The sequence below is a fragment of the Nicotiana tabacum genome, chromosome 9 (genome assembly GCF_000715075.1).
Source record: "Nicotiana tabacum cultivar K326 chromosome 9, ASM71507v2, whole genome shotgun sequence".
In the NCBI taxonomy this organism is placed as follows: domain Eukaryota; kingdom Viridiplantae; phylum Streptophyta; class Magnoliopsida; order Solanales; family Solanaceae; genus Nicotiana; species Nicotiana tabacum.
The window spans coordinates 83,268,848-83,292,239 of NC_134088.1; positions in this window are offsets into that span (position 1 = coordinate 83,268,848).

Consider the following 23,392-nt stretch of genomic DNA (forward strand, 5'->3'; position numbering starts at 1 on the left):
AACAACGTTCATCAATAAGATTTTTTCCCCTCGTTTATTGAATGCTAAATTTCAATTGCTTTTTACTCTCTTATTTTTATTCTCTCATTTTTGAAAAAGTGAAGTTAACTTGGTTATTAGAAACCCGATTTTTTTTGATATTGACTTTGATCACAAAAACTATTTTTTGGTTAAACAAATTGGTTTCGTTTCCGAGAATCTAATAATCTGTTTACTTTCTATATTTTTATCTTTAGCAACAAAGCATGTCAACTACTAACGAAACATTCGGGTAGATGAAGGAGTCCAAGAAAGACAACAAGGTAGAATTCCACCACACCATACGCCCATAGCGATTCTACCACGCTCACGTAACAATTCACTTGAAAGGTCTACTACTCGTAATGATGGACAACGAGTTGATGAGCAGACCAACGAGTAGGATAACTTGAGGCAGATGATTTCTCAACAAGTTGGTGAAGCTTTGCGTGCATTTACAAGTAGATTGCCTAACGTTGCGCAGACCCCTCCACCAGTAAATACAACTCTAGAAAACCCTCGTTCGGGGCATGATAATTCAGGAAGTGGAGGAATACCAAACGATTCTGGAGACGGAGGGTCAGGTACACCAAATAATTCTAATTTGTAAAGTTTGGTACTAACCTTGCAGAAATAGCTCAAGGAACAAAATGAGCGGATATAACAGATACCTAGAGTGCTGCCGGTGATCAAAATAGTGGACATTGACAAATATTCGTAACAACCCTGGAAGCCAGGTGTGGCACCATTGCCAATTCCCAAAAAGTTCAAGATGCTTGATATCCCTAAATATGATGGGACCACTGACCTATAGGACCATGTTACTGCATTTACCATAGTGGTTAAGGGAAATAATTTAACTAAGAAGGAAATTGAATCAGTCTTAATGAAAAATTTGGCAAAACCCTCACAAAAGGCGCACTAACATGGTATTTACCCTTACCTGAAAATTCTATTGACTCTTTTGCCAAACTTGCAGATTCATTTATAAAAGCACACTCGGGAGCTCAAAAAGTAGAAAAGAGAATAGAAAATATTTTTAAAGTAAAACAGAAAAGCACGGAATTGCTCAGGGAATTCGTAGATAGATTTCAGCGGGAGAGGATGATGCTACCACGTGTACCTGATAACTGGACAGCTATGGCTTTTGCAAGTAATCTGAATGAGAAAAGTTCAGAAGTCACGGGAAAATTGAAAGAAAGTCTACAAGAGTTTCCCGTAACTACCTAGAATGACGTGTACAATAGATATATTACGAAGTTACGAATAGATGAAGATATAGTTTCCCAGCCAAAGGTAGAGGAAATGTCCGAATCTTGATATTCAGAGCAAGAAAGAAGATCTGGTAAGTACAGGTACGAGCCTTATATGGGTCCCGAGAGATGAGATTCTTGATCAAAACAAGAACATGCACGATTTTATTCGAGATCGAGACAAAAAGAGATGAGTTCTTCTTTCCGATTTAAAAAGGAACGGGACATAGAGAGAAGTAGTATTTCAAACTCTCGATCAAGAATAGAAGAATACAATTTCAATGCCAGTACATTAGAGTTGGTGGCTGTTCTAAGAGGAATGGGTGACAAAGTACGATGGCCAAAAGAGATGAGGTCAGATCCTAGTAAAAGGAACCAGGAAATCTGGTGTGATTTTCACAATGATCATGGCTATAGAACAACAGATTGCAGGCTCATACAAGGAGAAGTTGGATATATGTTAAAGCAAGGCTACCTCACTGATCTGTTTAGTGAAAAAGAAAAATAATCTTACATGAAAAAAGGCAAAACCACCAAAACCCCCGTCATCGAAAAGGACGGTAAATGTTATAACCGGCGGTGAAGAAGTCAATGGGGTAACATACATGACAACAAAAATGACATCCAATGTCACCGTTACCCACGGGAAATGGGTTCGTCAGGTTTTGGAAGGGGACAACATAGTGTTTGACGATGAAGACGCGGACGACTTGATCATCCCTCGTAACAATGCACTGATAATATTTTTACTTGTTCATGATACTAATATTAAACGAGTTTTGATTGACCTAGGTAGCTCAGTGGATATCACACTACAGAGAGTAATGAACGAGATGCAAGCAAATGTTCACATCACACCTAAGGCACAGTCGTTGTCTGCGTTCGATAATTCAAGTGTCATCACGAAAGGTGAAATCATATTGGCAACATTCGCAGAAGGTATCGTCAAAGATACTAAATTCCAAGTGGTAGATGCAGACATGGCCTATAACACAATTCTAGGAAGGCCATGGATTCATGATATAGATGCGGTACCGTTAATGTTGCATCAGGTAATTAAATTCCCATCATAATGGAAAATTCGTCAAATCAGAGGAGATCAACAGGCAGCACGGGATATCAACTCAATTACAATCGCAAGTGGAACACTCGAGGATGGAGATTTGAAATAGCAATTACAGAATTCAGATGAGGATAATTTATTACCCACCCCAACTGAAAGTTCAAAGAGATTCAAGGCCCGATATGATCCAACAGTCAGAAGAAAAAGAGAATATCAAAATAACCACGGAGGAGTTCGAAGTTGTTATATTATTTGTCCACTGTCCTGACAAAAAAGTTCACATCGGAAGAAACTTGAGCTTGGAAATGAAAGGTAAGTTAATTAAATTTTTAGGTGCTAATGCCGATTGCTTTGATTGATCACATTTATACATAATAGGTATACCACAAGAAGTAATGACTCATAAGCTGAATGAGGACCCATTGTACCCACCTGTCAAACAAAAGAAAAGGAAGCAAGGAGCATTTAAAAATCAGGTAATCCAAGACGAGGTACAAACACTTCGAAAGATTGGCTCAATTCGAGAGGTAAAGTACCATGACTGGTTAGCTAATACTGTTGTGGTCCCAAAAAAAAATGGGAAGTGGTGAGTGTGTGTGGATTATACTGATTTAAATAAAGTTCACCCTAAAGATTCGTTTCCTTTACTGCAGATAGATCAACTAATTGATTCTACCGCAGGTCATCAACTTTTAAGTTTTTAGACGCATATTCTGGTTATAATAAAATAAAGATAGATCCTCTAGATGAGGATAAAACTTCGTTTATTACAGACAGGGGGTTTACTGTTATAAAGTTATACCATTCGGCTTAAAAATGCTGGAGCAACGTACCATAGATTGGTGACCAAGATATTTCAAGAGCACTTGGAAAAAACTATGGAGGTCTACATTGACGACATGTTGGTGAAATCAGCACAAGCAGGGGACCATTTTCAGCACTTGAGTGAAACCTTCAAAATTCTTTGCAAGTATAACATGAAGTTAAACCCAAAAAAGTGCGCCTTTAGTGTCGCTTCAGGTAATTTTTTAGGATTTCGTGTTTCTAACAGGGGCATCGAAGTGAATCATGTCCAAATCAAGGCAATTGAGGAAATACCCGATGTGGTTACAAGCAAAAAAGAGGTACAAAGATTAACTGGTAGAGTAGCAGCTTTAGGGAGATTTATATTCAAATATTCAGAAAAATGCTTTAAATTCTTTTCAATATTGAAAAAGCAAAATCAATTTGAATGGACTGATGAATGTCAACAAACTTTGACGAATTTGAAGTCGTACTTATCAAAATTTCCCTTGTTAGCAAAACTAAGGGACGGAGAAAGATTACTTGTTTACCTAGTTGTATCAGAAATGGCAGTAAGCGCGGTGCTAATGCATGAAGACAAGGATAAGCAATCTTCAATTTATTATGTTAGTAAATTCTTATTATATACCGAGACACGGTATCCTCATTTAGAGAAACTTGCATTAGCATTGATAAAGGCATCAAGAAAGTTACGACCCTATTTTCAATGTCATCCTATTTCTGTTATAACTGGTTTCCCGCTAAGGAATATATTGCACAAGCAAGAGTTATCAGGGAGGTTAGCTAAATGGGCCATAGAGTTTAGTGAATATGACATTATCTATCAGTCTAGAACTGCTATAAAATCTCAGGTACTAGCGGATTTTGTAGCATATTTCAGCTCGAACCTACTTCCTGAAGTCGAAAAAGAGATACGAGTATTTACCAAGTCTAATCTGGGGACTTGGACCTGATATACCGATGGGTCCTCAAATGTAAAAGGATCAAGTTTGGGAATTATTTTAATTTCATCTTCGAGAGAGATTATAAGATAAGCAAAAAAGTGTTATCCAATTACTAATAATGAGGCAGAGTATGAAGCCGTGATTGTAGGTTTAGAACTCGCAAGAGAGCTTGATATTGAACAAATCAAAATCAAAAGTGACTCGCAGCTGGTAGTAAATCAAATATAAGGGAATTACGTAGCAAGAGAGACACAAATACAACAATACCTGGAAAAGGTACGAGGGTTACTATGGCAGTTCCAAACTTGGAAAGCTGTCCAAATACCCAGGGAAGAAAACGCAAAAGCCGATGCGTTAGCAAATTTGGGGTCTGTGACTGACGTGTCAAACCCAGAAAACGTGATTGTGGTGCATTTGTTTCATTCAGCACTTGATCATACCAAAAATGAGGTAAATTTCAATAATTTAACTTGGGATTGGAGAAACAAATTTATGTATTATTTGTAGTATGGAATTTTACCCGAGGATAAGAAGAAATCTCAATTGCTACCAATGAAAGTTGCTCAGTATTGCCTAATAGAAGGTAATTTATATCGCAAAATATTTGGAGGACCCCTAGCACGGTGCCTTGGACCATCACAAACTGAATATGTGATGCGGGAAGTGCATGAAAGACATTGTAGTAATCATGTTGGAGGAAGATCGCTGGTGAAAACGTTAATAAGAGCGGTGTATTATTGGTCAAAATTGGAAGATGAAGCGAAAAATTCTGTAACAAAGTGCGATAAGTGTCAACGATATGTAAATAATATGCATTGACCGGCAGAGTTGCTCCATTCAATCATTTCACTGTGTCCATTTATGAAGTGGGAGATGGATATCGTAGGTCCTTTACCTCAAGCATCAGGAACGGTACGATTTCTGTTAATTTTAATCAATTATTTTTCAAAGTGGGTAAAAGCAGGTGCCTTCAAACAGGTACGAGAAACGGAAGTTACCGACTTCATTTGGAGAAGTATAACATGTTAGTTTGGAGTCTCAAAGGAAATCGTTTGCGATAATGGGCCGCAGTTTGTGGGTGTGAAGGTTACTGATTTTTTCTAAAGTTGAAAAATTAAATGAATTACTTCAACATCGTATTATTCCGTAGCTAATGGACAAGCAGAGTCGACAAATAAAATTATTGTCAACAATATAAAGAAACATTTGGAAGAATCAAAAGGTAGGTGGCCTAAAGTATTACCTGGGGTATTATGGGCTTACCGAACAACGACAAAAATAAGTACGAGAGAAATACCATTCTCGCTTGTTTATGGAACTGAGGCCTTAATTACAGTGGAAATAGGAGAACCAAGTACAAGGTACACATATGCAAATGAAGCATCAAATGATGAAGAGCTTTGTACAAATTTAAAATTGACAGAAGAAAGAAGGGAGGCAGCTTTGGTTCGGATGGCAACACAAAAGCAGAGGATTGAACGATATTAAAACAGGAAGGCAAACTTGAGATATTTCAAGACTGGGGACTTTATCCTTAAAAGGGTGTTCAATCAACGCACGCGGTAAATGCAGGGAAATTGATTCCAAACTAGAAAGGCCCATATCGAGTTAAAGGTATTACGAGAAAAGAAGCATATGAATTAGAGACTATGGACGACAAGGTGTTACCATCCCATTAGAATGTAGTTCAATTGAAGAAATATTACTTTTGAGAAAGCGAGTACCTATGGTCAGGTATCCTAAAAGTTTATTTTTTGCTTTGCTCATTTAAGTTTTACTAACCATTTTAGATGATAGGCAAAAAGATAGCCCGTACCAGATGATGATATTAGACCCGAAAGACACACGGAATACTTAATTATTTCCGGTCTAATTTACAATAATTTTGATGGAAAGGGTTAAGAAGTCATCATCTAAAAAACCTCCAAGTCCCGTGTGTATTTTGTTTTCCAGAAAAATTACAAAAGAAAGGAGTTGATTCATTGTTCAAGTTTTCATACTTCAACGCTTAAACAATGGCGGGACTATGCATATGAAGAAGTACACAAAGGAATAAGATGCACACCACAAAAGAATCGTTTAGCCAAAGGAAAAACCTTCAAGAAAATGTCAAATTTTCAATCTCGCAAAAGGAATAGGAAGTAAAGAGTTGAAAAACATGCAGAAAACTCCCACGAGCTTGTAGGTTAAGGCCATAAATTTAGTCACGAGATAAACATACACGTACTTGTAAACCTGATATAAAGAAAGCAGTTATGAAAATATTATAACATAAATATTTGTTTGAAAGTTCAAATAAAACTTCTTCAAATTATTTCATATTTCATATCTTTGCACCAATACGAAGATAGGACGTCATCTTCATTAGTGTTGTTAATATAAAAGGGCCCTCTTTTATAAGAAAGCCTGTGCATATTAAGACGTGGCATATTAAAGCATTTCAAATGCATGTAAAGGCTCTAAACTTAAGATCATAAAGCATAATGCAAGATATGAAACAAAATGATATTAGCATTAATATCAAAAACAGTGAAGGAAAAGTTTTCCAAAATCAACTTCAAGAAAAAAAATAAAAACAAAATGTTTCATAAGCACCAATAAAAGAAAAATCTAAAGTAAAGGGTGAAAAACTAGGTAGCATCATCAGCAGGGGTGGAAGGATCAACTTGAGAAGACGAAGGCTGGGCATTAGCTTGGTCAGCTACGGGACCATTTTTATCACCTTTGGAACTTTAATTCTCGGGTGTAGAAAAATATTGACGTTGCTGAGTATCTTCAATTGCCTCTTTAGCTTTGGTAATCTCAGCCTCGAGGTCAAAACCCTTCTGGTTAGCCTCGATCAAAGTTTCTAGACGAGTGTTTAAAAAAGGCCAACTAACATCAACTGTTAGTTTGTCTTCAAGAGCTTCATAATCTTTCTCCAGTTGCTTTATCCTTGCCCTCATGTCTTCTTTTTTAGCTTCTGAATTAGGATGCCTTCAAAGGTTCAAGATTATCCTCAAGGAACTTGACTTTATCAGAAGAGGCACGGAGAACCTCTTAAGCTTGAGTGAGCATCTGAACTAGATCGCCAACGTACACCTCCTTCTGATTTAGAAATTCTTTTAAGATCATAATCTTCTCAATGACCTAGGAGTGCTGCTCAGCAAAGAAGGATCCTAGTCTATCTTTATCTTTTTCAACTTAATTGGAAGAAGCCTTCGAAACTACCAATTCGGCAGTTGCAATCTTGAGCTGCTGCTCCAAAGCCCCATTTTCTTTAGCAAGGGCATATTTTTCAAGTTGAAGGCTTTCAAATTGCTCCTTTCAATTGTCAGCCTCTGTACGCAACTTTTTCATTTGCTGCTCAATCCAAGATATTCTTCTCTTCAACTTCGTGCCTGTTAAATTGATCTGCAAAAATGCAAGGTAGAAAGGTTATTAACTTAGAAGTAAAGGAGGAAACATAAGAGGAGAAGAATATACCTTAAGAGCAGAATGAATAACATCATTCATTAAGGTTATAGAGCCGTGAGACTCAAGCTTTTCCCTCTCCACGGGGCCGTTCAACAGTTTCAAACACACCACAACTTGGTTAGATTTCTTTAACAAATTCCCACTATTGGGGACTTCAATCAACAATTTCTTGATGCCTTTACTCCCGCTAGAAGGGCTAGCCTCTTCACGTGGAATAGTAGCAGGTGCGGTGACAGAAACAATTACGGGTGTGGTAGCAGAAAATATGAAAGGATTAACGGCAGGAATGACATGGGTCATTGGAAGAGTAGCAAGGGATAGCTCTTCAAAACAGGGCCAAAATCTTCTTCACCCTCAAATCCTTGAGTGAAGAGTCTATCAATAGAACTTTGGGGGAGGGGAGGGTTACCAGAATGGTCAATATCTTCATCTTCTGAGATATCGAAAGGGACACTCTAAGGTTCATCAACAAGTTTGAAAGGCACGGGGCCTGAAGGTAGATCTTAAGGAACGATGGCTTAATCATCTAAAACCATATGCCTCCTAACTCGTGGCTTCTTCACTAGAGAGCCATCTTCATCGTCATCTTCTTCTTCTTCTTAATCGGAGGCATTGGTTTCACTCTTCTTCCTTTTTGAATAAGACACACTTAAAATCTATTCCTTGGTTGTGCTAACAGAAAGCCTAGCAGCGGGAATAGAGGCAGGACGAATGCCACAAACAATAAAACTTGAGAATAATGAGAACGAGTTAGAATAAGAAAAGTTATATAAAAAAGGAAAGGGCACGGTAAGGTAAAATACCATAGGTTTTTACTTTCCATCCAAACTTTTGGGAAAAGAATTTCCACGATCTTTGTTCCAAACTTTTCTACCCAATTACGAAGGTCGGGAAGTTCACCAAAAAATTCCATAACTGTTGAGAGGTACGGAAAAAACGAATGAGGAAATCAAAATTATAAGAGAAGAGAAAAGAAAGTGATATAAATAAATACTCACGTGCAATGTTCCACTTCTCAGGGAAAGGCATGTTTTCATCACCCATCAAATCACGAGTAGGAACAGCCACGAACCGGGCATACTGACCACTAACACAATAATCTTCATGGTTGACTAAAACTCTCTTGCATCTCGCCACTAGAAAAAAGACACCTTCGCGAAAGAGCTTTAGGGAATACAGATGAAGTAAGTGTTGAAAGGTAAAAGGGGCTGAAACCAAGTTTGATAAATAATGAAGGAGAGCTACTACCCTCCACACTATCGGGCCTATCTGACCGAGACATACATTGAAGTAACGATAAAACAAAAAGATCAATGGGTCAAAAGGTGGGTTGAATCCTAGGGTGAAAGAATAAGTGTAAACAAACGAATAACCTTTACGATAAGAGATTATTGTTACTTTGTGCCCATATGGATTACTAAAGAGCTTGGTTCTTTACTGTGTTCCCTAACCATAAAGTAAATAAGCAATAAAATGAACGTAATGATTTTTACGTGAAAAATCACCCGTATCAAAAGGTGCAAAAATCACGACCTACCACATAGGATTTTCAACTCTAACTCCACTAGAACAATGAGACAAAATGTATCAATTACAAGGTTGTAATTCAATACTTTTCTACTCCTATTTGATTCACAAGTTACTCTAACTTGTAAAGCAAACACTCACTCCAACTCATTAATTGTAAGTGACACTTGATCACAACTCAATTTCCTAAAACACATTCATTAGACTGACTCAAGAAGAATACAATACAAGTACTCGACTAGGGTAAATAACTTATGACTCTTCAGTTAATGTGTAAAAGGATAGTTTCAGAAGTCCAAAGTCAATCGTCTTTAAACGCTCCAACTTGAGATCTTCTAGGAGTCCTATTAATAGTTAGCTTCCTCTTTTATTGGACTCCTACTGTTCCAAGGATTCCACTAGCTTTGGGACTTTGTCTCTGACTGAATTGTTCATATCTTCTTGAGCAATAACCCTTATCACATATAGCATCCTTCTTCCACCTAACTCAGACCTGGGTAACTTTTAAAGTTACTGTCTTGTACAGACGTACAAGTATCAATATGAGAAGCGGGTCCTTAATCTCAAGGAGCTGTTTCTTCAGAACAATTAAGTAGCTACGTTGAGGACCTGGTTCTTTGAGCATTTAGTCATACTTTGTTAATCATCAAAACTTCAATACGCAACAAATTCCCCATTTTGATGATGACAAACTTTATGCACGGCAGAACCAGGTAATCACATCAAAGAACAAGATAATCACAATAAGTGACAAGTACTATTGACAGACATATATGTTCACAACCTCACAACCTTCCAACCTTATCTTCCCTATTTTGGAATCATTGAAAACACACAAAAAAATGTTAGACAATAAGCACATATAATGTAAGATTCAAGGCTAAACAGGCTACGACACAAGCTTAAGAAATATCAAGGCAAACAGACTAGGTTGAAGATCCAATATTGTATAAAGGAGTAAAGCATAACAAGAAGAGACATTAACTAATTCCAAAAGAAGCTCAGGGCCTTGTCTTAACCATTAGAATAAAATAAACTAAGCATACTGCAAACTACTCAGACTAAGACAAAAAAAAGGCATCATTGGAATAGCAAAAGAAACTAAGGACACTGGGAAGGAACATGTTCATGGGTGAGAAGTAGAGGGGGTCAAAGTTTTCATAAGGGTGGCAATCTGTTAAGCATGAGCCTCTCTATCTTTTTTGAGCTCTTCCCTAAGTTGACTTGTTTCCTTTCTTAGCTCATCATTGTCTTCACGAAGCTTGTCATTCTCTTCAACAACTAACTCCAACCTCTTACTGAGCTCCGCAGCCCTACAACTCCGAGGTTGAATAGCAGATCTTGTGGGTCCTCTAGACTTGATATCCTCATACCCACACTGCTTGAGGGTAACAACATCCAAAATGTCATTGTGGTTTCCAAACTTAAGTTCAGGTAAGGCAATGTTGAGCTTGTCAAACAACTCAGTTAATATGAAACCATAAGGCATAGCATGCTTGGGTTTGGAGGTGTCAGCAGCTCTTGCCATATGCTGAATCATCATGCTAGAAAGATTGCTAGGTCTACCAGTGTCTAGTAGTTCCATCACAACCATGTCCAGCAGAGTAGCTTTATGCCTTCTCTCAGACCTCTGAAGAATGCAGGAGTTTACAAAATGAAACAACAACTTGTGGAAGGGAGACATATCAGTCTTGTACACCTTCTGGGGAGCATCTAGTTAAAACTTTTGAGAGAACTTCCTTGTGACCACAATACCAGTGTCAATATCATTGTCTATGGCTGGCCACTCTTTCTTCAAATAATTGTCAAATCCCAAAGAAGAGATATTCAGAAGCATCGCCAGCTCCTCAGCATCAAACTTCATTTAAAATCCCCCTACATTACTCTTGAGTACCTTTCCATCAAAGTTGAAATTTGCATAGAACTCCACCACAATAGGAACACATACTAGGGGGAAGGCTTTGACAAACATGTGCTTCCACCCCTATAGCTCAAGTTTTTCAACTAGTTGATCCATCCCCTTGTCATCGGTGTTCGCAAGAATCTTCCCATTTAGCACTTTCTGTTCTTGAACTCTGTGATTCAATCAACTGCAGTTGGCACATTCTTTCTTGTTTTATCCTTACTGGCCCTTGTAGAAGGGGTAGTAGTTTTTGGAACTTTGGGAACCTTTCTCTTTGGTGAAGAGGACTTAGCTGGCAAGGCAGAGTAAGACTCATCTTCTCCATCCAGCTCAACAACAGGTTTCAAAATTGAAACTTTCTTCCTTGGCTTCTTTGCACTTCTAGACTCCTTAATGGCCTGTGCATCAACATCCTTTCTTTTACTCCTTTTAAGAGGAGTCCTGGAAGGAGGAGCCACTCATTTCCTTGTTGGGACTGGTGACTTCATAGCTTTCACAAGAGTCTTCATGGGTTTCTTCCCTACCTCAGATAGTGGCACATCATCTTCATCACTGCTAACTTCTTTATCTCCAGTGAAAGGAGTTAATAGAGACCCAGTTTCTTGAGCCCTTGTCTCTCCACCAGTTTTTTCTGAAGGGGCTATAACAATGTTCCCAATGGTTATAGAGCCTTTAGATTCCTCACTCACATTCTCATCTTCTTCCTCACTCTCTTCATCACCTCCTTCACTCTCACTTACCTTTTCTTTATCCTCACCCTTACTTTTAGAGTCGTCCTCTTCTTCACTATGATTTTTTTCTTCTGCAGAATCATTAACCTGTTCAACTGTCTTATCATCTGTATCACTCTCCTTCTCATCTCCATATGCTCCCTCATTCTCACTCTTTTCTTATTCATTGGCTATGTTTTGAGCATCATGCTCCTCATGACTATTCATAGCTTCTTCTTCTTTTTCAACCCCATCATCATCCTCAGTCCAATTAAATAAAAGGCCATCAGAAGCCTCATTTTGCACAGGTTCTTTACTTCTTTCCCCCTCAACCACAGGCTCCACAATAATAGTATCTACATCTTTCCCTTAACCACAGGCTCCATAGCAGTAGTATCTATCTCCTTCCTTAGATCACCTACACCCTTTTCTATAGTGAATTTCTCCAATTGGTGGCTTCTCACTCGTGGGTGGGAGAGTATCTAGGGGTGCAACATCTATAGCAGACATCAAAACATCTAATTTCAAAGGAGGATGTTGTACCTAATCAGTAATGACTGGCACTGATTCCCCCTAAACCACAGATATTTTGGCTACTGTGTCTACCTGCATAGCACAATTAGACTTACACAATTAGAATATTCTTCCCTCTGCTCCTTAGAAATAGAGTGTTGTCCACCTTTCCTCTTACAAAGTTGTTGGCTAAGAGGAACTTTGAGAGTCTTTCATACCAAACTCTTGGAGTCTATTCCAGTCCATAAAGAGCTTTATCCAATCTGAACACATAGTTAGGAAATTCTTCACTTTCAAATCCAGGAGGTTGTTTGACAAACGCTTCCTCCTTCAGATAACCATTCAAAAAGGCACTCTTTACATCCATCTGATATAAGGTGAATTCCATATGGGCAGCAAAGGCTATCAGCATTCTTATAGCCTCCATTCTAGCTACAGGTGCAAACGTCTCATCATAGTCAATGCCCCCCTCTTGATTATATCCCTAAACCACCAGTCTGGCCTTGTTCCTTGTGATATTTTCTTGTTCATCCAGCTTGTTTCTGAACACCCATCTAGTACCTATGACATTTCTGTTCTTAGGTTTCTGTGCCAAGTGCTAGACCTTGCTTCTCTCAAACTGATTTAGCTCATCTTGCATGGCTATGATCCAGTATGGATCCTTTAGAGCTTCTTTGATGGTCTTAGGTTCAATATGTGAGAGAAATATTGTGAGTGCACATAGATTTATTAGAGAAGACCTGGTTTGCACCCCTGCATTTGAATAAGAGATGATATTCTCAAGAGGATATGAACTTTGATGCTTCCATGGTCTAATCTGTATACCCAGAGAAGATTCACCCGAGGAGTGACCCAAAGGAACATGTTCAGTGGGTGTGGCTTCATTAGTCTGGTCAGTATTTATAGTAGTTCTTTCTTCTTCTTGTTCCTCATGATCACTGTCATTTTCCTTATGGTCTTCGGGTCCATCTTCAACTGAGGTTCAGATTCCTTTGTAACTCCATCACCAGTGAATCCTATGTCATAATCTTCATCATGCAGACCTTCCTCAGCCAAATCGTTAGATTCATCAAAGATAACATGAATAGTTTCTTCTACACACATAGTTCTTTTATTAAAAACTTTATAGGCCTTACTATGTGGAGAATAACCCAAAAAAATTCCCTCATCACTTCTGTCATCAAACTTACCTAGAGCTTCTTTCCCATTATTATGCACAAAATATTTGCACCCAAAGGCTCTCAGGTGAGTGATGTTGGGTTTTCTTCCTCGAAGTAACTCATAGGGAGTTTTCTCAAGAATGGGTCTGACCATGCATCTACTTAGCAGGTAGCAAGCAGTACTGAGTCAGCCTAAAAACTCTTAGGCAGTCCACTAGCAATAAACATGGTCCTCCCCATGTCTTCTAAGGATCCATTCTTTCTTTCTACAACCCCATTTTCTTGTGGAGTTCTAGGTGCATAGAAATTATGGTCAATACCATGTGAGCCACAGAACACAAGGAATTTTGAATTTTTAAATGCAGTTCCATAGTCAGTTCTTATACTTAATACATTGCACCCTAGTTTTTGTTGAATCATTCTAACAAATACACAGAAAACATCAAAGGTTTCATTTTTGGATCCCAGAAATAAAGTTCAGGTATACTTGGAGAAGTCATCAACAATCACATATACATACCTCTTACCTCTTCTGCTCCTTATTCTCATTGGTCCATGTGAAGGAGTTCCAGAGGTTTAGAACTACTAACAACCTTTTTAGATTTAAAGGATGACCTTACATGTTTCCCTCTAACTCTTGCATCACATACCTTGTCAGAGGTGAACTCAACTACAGGTAGCCCAAGGACTAAGTCATTTGCTGCCAACCCGTTGAGTTGAGAGAGACTGGCATGTCCCAGTCTTCTATGCCATAGCATTGGATCATCTTCCACTATACTAAAGCATGTGTGCTCACTCTGGGGAAGTGACATAATCAATATCTTGTAGACATTGTTATGTCTCTTACCCTTTAACACAATTTCATCAGTATCAAACTTAGTGACAATGTAAATTTTGGAATTGAATTTTACCTGATTTCCTTTGTAGCACATTTGAGAGATGCTAAGAAGATTGTATTTAAGACCTACCACATAATACACATCTTCTATAGCATGAGAGAGTGACTTGCCAACCATGCCAACATTTGTTATCTGGCCCTTTTCCCATTTTCATATGACACACTCCCTCCTTGGAAGGTTGTCAGTGAGAGGAAGTTTTTCTTTTCTCCAGTCATATGTCTTGAGCATCCACTGTCTAGATATCAGTCCATAATGTTTCCTCTCACCTAAGCCTGCACCAAAATTCACAAGTAAGTTTTGGGAACCCAGACAAGCTTGGGTCCTTTTTTGTTGGAAAAATGATGAATCAGATCCCTTCTTGCCCAGAAGGGGGAAGGATTAGAAGCTATTTTCTTATTAACCATAATCCACTTAATATGGACATGAGGATTGACCTTTAGATACTCTTCCTTCTTTACATTTTTAGTAATATCAAAGGTGCTTCTAAACTGAGCATGAATTAAGACAGGACAAGTTTCTCTAAAGTGTCCTACTTTTCCATAATAATGAGTGCACATATTATTATCATAAATTCCTATATACTTTGAGTCAAACTTAGGGACAGGTTTTCTGTAGCCAATTCCAAATTTGTTAGAGCTACAATTTTCATTCAGCCAATTCAAGGCATCAGAAGATCTATGCCATTTGCTTAGTCTAGAGAGTTCATAATTAGACTTTTCTAGGTTTTCCTCCAGTACTTTGTTTCTACATTCAGCATCACAAAGATTATCTTTAGCATTTTTTGATATCTTTTCAAGCTTATCCTGCATATCACTCATTTTTCCTTTGCCATGTATATTAGGAGACTTCTCATTCTTAGAAGTAAGCTCAAGAACATGGTTCTTAAGGTCCTTGACCTGTTTCTCTAAATTAGCTTTATGAGATTCAATCTCTTTGATATCAAGTTTGACACAAGAAAGGTTGCTTATTAGCCGATCATTTTATCCATTTCATTCATTAAGGTCACAATTATGGTCATCAGTTATTTTTTGGACATAACATGAATGTTCTCTTTCAAGTCAAATATACTTACTTAGTTTGCTTCATCTTCAGTTTCTGAATCACTCATGGCCATCATTCCAATTACTTCTTCCTCTGTTTTGCATTCTTCAATCGCCATCTAGGGCACCTCGGTGTTTTCATTTCCAAAGTCAGTTTCCAATATCCTCCATATATCATGATCAGAGATGCAAGAGGACACTCTGAGGAGAGTGTTTCTAGACAAGCTTTTGTAGAGCAGGTCCCTTGCTTTAGCATTTTCTGAACTAGCTGACGATCTTCCTCATTGTATTCCTCTTCTCTTTTGTTGAACTTGTTACCTTCACTATCCATTTTGGTGGGGAGAATCGGTCCATGACTGACAATTACCCATAGGTCAAAGTCAGTTGCCTGAAGAAATATTTCCATACGCAGCTTCCATTCATCATAGTGGTGTTCATCAAACAAGGGAGGTCTTCCTGTAACGACCCGGCCGGTCATTTTGAGAATTAGAGCCCCGATCCCCTAATAACTATTTTCCCCACGTTTGTTTTCGCTATTGTGACTTGCCGGAGTGATTGATTATGGAATTCAGAGAGTTTTGGGACACTTAGTCCCTAGTTGTGAGTTTAAGCCTTAGAGTTTGGACTGTAGTTGGAACTGTGTGAAGATAGATCCGGAATGGAATTTTGTCAACTCCATTAGCTCCGTTGAGTGATTTTGGGGTTAGGAGCACATACGAAATGTGTTTTGGAGGTCTGTAGTAGATTTAAGCTTGAATTGGCGAAAGTTAGTTTTTCGGCAATTTCGGCCGATAATGAAAATTTTGATATCGAGCTCGGAATGGAATTCCGAAAGTGGTTGTAGGTTCGTAGTATCATTTTTGACCTGTGTGTAAAATTTGAGATCATTCGGACTAGATTTGATGTGGTTCGGCGTCGTTTGTAGAATTTGAAAAATTTTAAATTCTTAGGCTTGAATCCGTGCTTAATTCATGATTTTGGTGTTGTTCGATGTAGTTTGAAGGCTTGACTAAGTTTGTATGGTATTTTAGGATTAGTTGGTATGTTTGATTGAGGTCCCGGGGGCCTCGGGGGTGTTTCAGATACTTAACGGGTGAAAGTTTGGACTTAGATGAATTTTTGAGTTTGCTGGTTCTGGTGTTTTCGCACCTGCGGTGGGGAGTCCGCAGGTGCGGCCCCACAGAAGTAAGGCTGGTATCGCAGGTGCGCTTTTAGGCTGGAGAGTCAGTGGTCGCAGATACGACAAGTGAGCCGCATCAGCGGAAGGGCAGTCGCAGATACGGAGGTGAGAAGGACCCAAGGTTTCGCAGAAGCGGACGATTGAGCGCAGAAGCGCATCCGCAGGTGCGGACTCAAGCGCGTAGGAGCGGACCCAGCTCGGATAAGTGACCTTCGCACCTGCGATGATTTTTTCGCAGGTGCGTGACCGCAGGTGCGGCCCATGAGCGCAGGTGCGGAAATCGCTGGGTTGAAGAGGCAGCTTTGAGGGTTCACTCCTCATTTTTCACCAATTCGATTTAGAGCTCGGTGGGGGACGATTTCTCGAGGGATTTTGAAGAAGAACTCTTGGGTAACTAATTCTAACTCTATTTTGATCATAATACATAAAACTATTATTGTTTTCCTCGTCTAATTAAGGAATTTGAGGGTAGAAATTTGGACATGGGGAAAAAAGTTCCCCAATTGAAAACCTGAGATTTGAATGGGAATTTGATGTCTGATTTAGATGAGTTTTGTTCGAGTGAACTCGTGAGTGAATGGGTATTCAAAATTTATAATTTTACCCCGATTCCGAGACATGGGCCCTGGGAGACGCTTTTTGGGCGTTTTTCCAAATTTTAATCTTTAACTTCGAATTAATTAGCTAAATTAGTTACTTGTAGTTATATTTACATTATGCAATTAAATTGAATAGATTCGGGCCATTTGGAGTCGAATACTCGTGGCAAGAACGTGATATCGAGTTTATTTGAGCGGTTCGAGGTAAGTGGCTTGCCTAATCTTGTGTTGGGGACTTTCCCTTAGGATGTTTGATATTAATTGATGTGTGGGCGCCGTGTACGTGAGGTGACAAGTACGTACACAGGCTATTATTGCAAAAATCCCGTTTTTCCTTTCTAAATCATAAATTGCTTTTCCTTATTAAATTGCACTGATATGTTTAATTGTTAAACTTAGATTAGAGATGCATGCTTACGTGTTTTAACTGCCTAATTTACATTCTGTGCGCCATGCTTAGTTAAGTCCCTATTTTTCCTTATCTGTGTCCAGTATAAACTGTATAACTAGATGTCATACCTGCCATTTCATCTTGCGTTGCATATTTAAATTGGGACTACGGACGTATTCCGGGAGATCCCCTTGTACTGCATATTTACTTTAGGACTACGGACGTATTCTGGGAGATCCCCCAGAATTGCATATTTACTTTGGGACTACGGACGTATTTCGGGAGATCCCCCAACATTGCATATTTACTTTGGGACTACAGACGTATTCCGGGAGATCCCCCAACACTGCATATTTACTTTGGGACTACGTACGTGTTCCAGGAAATCCCCCTATACTACATATTCATTTGGAACTACGGGATGGTATCCCAGGAGATTCCCCACTGTGTTTACCTTATTCTGAGCCGAGGGCTCCCTTAATTGTTAAATTTTCGAGAATTTCTTTAACTGTGTTACCGTAAATTTTACTTATATCTTTTACTATTTAATTTATTATATTTACTCCGGTAGGGACTTGACCTGACCTCGTCACTACTCGACCGAGGTTAGGCTTGGCACTTACTGGGTACCATTGTGGTGTACTCATGCCCTTTCCTGCACATGTTTTTGTGTGCAGATCAAGGTGCGAGCTATCAGCCTCGGGGTACCCAGGTTAGTGCGTGCTGCTGATTCTAGGAGACTTCAAGGTACTTCTGCTTGCATCCGCAAATCCTCGGGGTTTCCTTCTACTCCCTTGCCTAGAGACTTTCTTTATTATATTCAGACTTTTGTATAGAGCTACATAGATTATAGCAGCTTGTGACTTAGTAATATTTCGGGTCTTGGGAAATTATTTGTATATGTCGAGTGGTACTACTCTTGGCTATTCACAATATGCTGTTTATCTTTAAAATATTGTGTTTTCTTTATTGTTTTTCCTGTAATATTAGGCTTACCTAGTCGTAAAGACTAGGTGACATCATGACACCTCACAGAGGATTAAATTTGGGTCGTGACACTTCCAATGTGCATTCCAAGTTGTACTGGGGTTTCTCTCTCCACAACTTGGTGTTCATCAATCACAGCATAGAGACTTATAGCCTCATCCTCCTTTTCTTCCTATTGATCATTTCCATTGTCCTAATATGCTGCCAAGAAGGCCTGCTTCATTACTTTAGTAAATCCTTTGCTTAGGATTTTTCCTTTATTGGAACCCTTTTCTCTCATCTTCTCCCGTTTCTCTTTTTCAACTCGTTCTTTCCTCCGCTCAATTTCCAACATTAGGCAGTCCTTGACCATGTGATCTAGCTTGCTGCACTTGTAGCACCCATCATAGCTAGCTTTGTCGATCTTCTTGGGCTTACTTCTGGTCTCTCTCTTGGATGCACTTTTAGAATTCTTCATGAACCTCTTGAACTTGGCAAACATTGCTAGATCAGGATCATCATAGTCAGATTCATCATCCTCGGATGCTTTAAGAACCCAAGGCCTTATCCTTCTTTGGTTCTTCCTTGCGCAGTTCTATCTTTCTCATTTCATGAGTTTTTAAGTTTCCAACCAACTCATCAAGTGAGATTTTGTCCAATTCCTTGCTTTCGTGGATTGCAATGACTTTTGATTCCCATGAAGCTGGAATGATTCTTAGAAATTTGCCAACCAACTCTTCTAAGGTAAACACTTTTCCAAATGATTTTAGTTCATTAGTTATTATAGTAAACCTAGTCATCATATCATGGATGGGCTCAGACTCATTCATGGAGAAGAGCTCATAGTTTCTCATGAGTAGCTCTATCCCTGATCTCTTTACTTGGTTTGTTCCTTCATGAGCAGTTTGGAGTGCATCCCATAGCTGCTTCACATTAGAGCACACAGAAATTCTATTGTACTCATCAGGACCAAGACCACATATAAGGATTTTCTTAGCATTTGCATTCTTCTCCATCATTCTGAAATCTGCTGCCACAATTTCGGAGGGGGTCCTTAGGAACTGTTTCATTTTGTGCATTTTGTTTAGTAGGAATCAAATGACCTTGGTTCACTATGGTCTGTAGTTCATAGTCTTCAGCTGTCATAAAGTCTTCCACTCTTTCTTTCCACCAACTGTAATATTTTTCATAGAACAAGTTGGCCTGGTAGTTGATTGTCCTTCATTAATTCTGGGTAGAGCACTCATCTCGCTTCCAAGATCTCTCTAGGTGTTAGCTGTGTATATGAGAGAACCTGCTCTGATACCAATTGTTAGTTTGAGTGCCCGTATGAATTACGAAAGAATTTAGTTCTTTACCGTGTTCCTTAACCGTGAAGTAAATAAGCAATAAAATAAACATGGTAATTCTTACGTGGAAAATCACCTGGCTCAAAAGGTGCAAAAATCACGACCTACCACGTAGGAGTTTCAACTCCAACTCCATTAGAACAATGAGTCAAAATGTATCAATTACAAAACTGTAATTCCATACTCTCTTGTACTCCTACTACTCCTATTTGATTCACAAGTTACTCTAACTTGTAAAGTAAATACTCAGTCCAACTCATTAATTGAAAGTGACACTTGATTACAACTCAATTTCCTAAAACGCATTCACTAGACTGACTCAAGAAGAATACAATACAAGTACTCGACTAGGGTAAACAGCTTATGACTCTTCAGTTAAAGTGTAAAAGGATAGTTTCAGAAGTCTAAAGTCGATCTTCTTTAAACTCTCCAACTTGAGATCTTCTAGGGGTCCTATTCATAGTTAACTTCCTCTTTTATAGGACTCCTACTATTCCAAGGATTCCACAAGCTTTGGGACTTTTGACTTTGACTGAATTATCTGTATCTTCTTGAGCAACAACCCACATCACATATAGCAGCCTTCTTCCACCAAACTCAGACCTAGGAAACTTGTAAAGTTACTATCTTATACAAACATACAAGTATCAATATGAGGAGCTGGTTCTTCATAACAATTAAGCATCTACGTTGATGACCTAGTTCTTTGAGCATTTATTCATACTTTGTTAATTATCAAAACTCAATACGCAACAAATTTCACCCTTTTGATGATAACAAACTTTGTGCACGGTAGAACCAGGTAATCACATCAAAGAACTAGATAATCACAATAAGTGACAAGTACTATTGACAGACATGTATGTTCACAACCCCACAACCTTCCAACCTTCGTTCATCGGCACTAGGAACTACCATAGGAAAATTAAATTTCCAATGACATTCACAACGAACTAGAGAAAGAAGGCCAGTGGTGATTAAAGTAGGGTAATGATTGGCGGGATTAAGTGTTGCAATTGAAGAAAATTGCTTTCTCATTGCCTCATAGTCCAATTTAAAAGAGAAATCCGGAGGAAAATTTTCAAAAACAACAGGCTCCTGCAACGGTTCGTTATAGTCTTTACTCCTAAAGGAGGATCTACGGGCTGATGGAGTTTTAGCTTTAGAAGAAGAAGGTTTTGAAATACTCTGGAAGGATTAGAGCTACGGCTTGACAAAGAACCTAAGTTACGAAGTCTACCACCTCTCCTACTCCTAACTGGGGCATAAGAAGGGGGAAGCTCATTAACAGTGATTGTTTTACGTAGATCTAAAGATAAGAGGTGTTCGAAGAATGAGAAGTCATATTTAATGGTGAAAGCACGAAGAAAGGAGAAAATTTGCAGAAGAAGCTTGGGTATGAATGCAAGAAAGAAGAAGAAACTTTTGGGTGGTATGTAATGCGGTATTTATAAAGAAGAACCGTGATTATGAACCATAATCATGGAACCATCACTTCACACTGACGCAGCCGCAGAAAACCTTAAAAAGATGCTATAAACTGCAGATCCAATCATAACAGGACACGTGTACCGAGCATTAAATAGAAAGGACGTATGTATCTTTGCTTCTGAAGAAAATATAATGATGTTGGGAAGAGGCGGAAAGACATTCCCGCCATAAATAAACTTACCACTTCCCGAATAATCAGAAAGTAGGGGGACTATCTGTATTAGTAGAAAAATAGGCATGACAGGACAAGTGGCATTTGTGTCAGGTTAATAAAGAAGAATGATGAGGTACGGTTAAAATACATACGAGATATACAGAAGAAGGAACCATATTGGATAATTAGGAAAGAAGAAATAGGCGCGAGATGCATGGAGGCCATAAAACGGGAAAGATACATGAACAATTACGAATATGGAAAGAGAATCAATATTACCCCTGATTATGCGCGATTATCTATTTATTACCATAACCGTTATGAGTAATTTTAGAAACGGATAATTAATGCAGTTAATGGTAGTAACGAGTAAGAATTAAGTGAGAAAAAACCGTTACATCTTTGTATCCTTATATAAAAGTCCTTACTTTATTTTGTACTATCACTAGGATACTCACAAATATATTCAATCAGTCTTTTACTTTATATTTCTATTTGATTGAAGAATCTTGTCCACAATTCTTGGGAGAAAATAGCGTTCATCAATAAGATTTCCTTCCCTCGTTTATTGAATACTAAATTTCAATTACTTTTTACTCTCTTATTTTTATTCTCTCATTTTTGGAAAAGTGAAGTAAACTTGGTTATTAGAAATCCGATTTTCTTTGATATTTACTTTGACAACAAAAACTATTTTTTGGCTAAACAAAGGTCACACGCAAAGAGCTTGTAATTACAGTTCCACTCCTTTGTCTCCTTCCACACCCACTGCCTCCCCAAATCCCTCACCAAAGGATACTATGGAAGAAAATCAACTAACGAAAGACTCATATGAATAGAAAACAATGGTCTTTCCAAAGAAGTCCTCCTCAAAACCCAACTCCCAGAGACAAACATCCTCTGCCAAATCGTCAGGTTCAGACATGCATACCCCAATAGACATTGCGGTGCAGGGGCTGGCCCCAGGTATGTCACGAAACCCTAAACCACCATCTTCGCATTCCACCACTGGAAAGCAAAATGACACTACTAACCCGGGAAAATTTACTCATGAAAATCAATTTGCTAAATTGCAAATTAATGATAGTTTAGACATAAATCAAGACCATAAAGCAAATAATTTATCAAGTATTAATACTTTAAATCACCGACACAATATTAGCCAATCAGTAAACCCTAGTGCCTCCAAATCTACTACTGCACATTACACTCATAATTTACCCACAATGTGCCACGTGGCACAAAATGACACTCGACACTCTCCCTGGAAAAATGGAAAAAATGACTCAGCAAACCTACCTTCACAATCTGGACCTAGCATAGAAAATCAATTAAGAGCCTATTTTCAGATAACCAATGACAACCATTCCCTGCACAATCCAATACAACACTCCATTGTTAACCCAGCCCAACAAGAAAATATACCACTACTAAATAAGCCTCAATCACATCATACAGATTCATCAAACCCATTGCAACCTACACCTTCTATCCCTACCATTCCAACTCCTACAAATTCACCTAAAGACACCATCCATTCGTACATCAAACTCCAAAAACCATACGACAAACATTATAAAAAATGCCTCGTTACCCACTTCATATTCATCACAGACGCAACTCACTCCATAGAGCACCACAATACTCATACCTACGACACCATCACCTCCTCCCTCAACGCCCACAAATGAACCATAACACTCGAATTTTCACGGCTCAAACACCCCATACAGGGGGAGAGCCGACCTCTTGGTTGGAAATAGGCTTGCAGAATCATGCACTGACATTTACAATGTTAGTGAACAACCAAGAAGTCAAAGTCTTACTCAATAATCCAAGAGACTTAGCACAGATAGTCACCGAGGGGATAAGGTTGGGGACAAATATTTATGGCCTATACCACTGTCTATGATGCAAACTCCCACCCTCCAACCTTATTGACCGATGGCTCCTTCGACTCCATATTGGGATA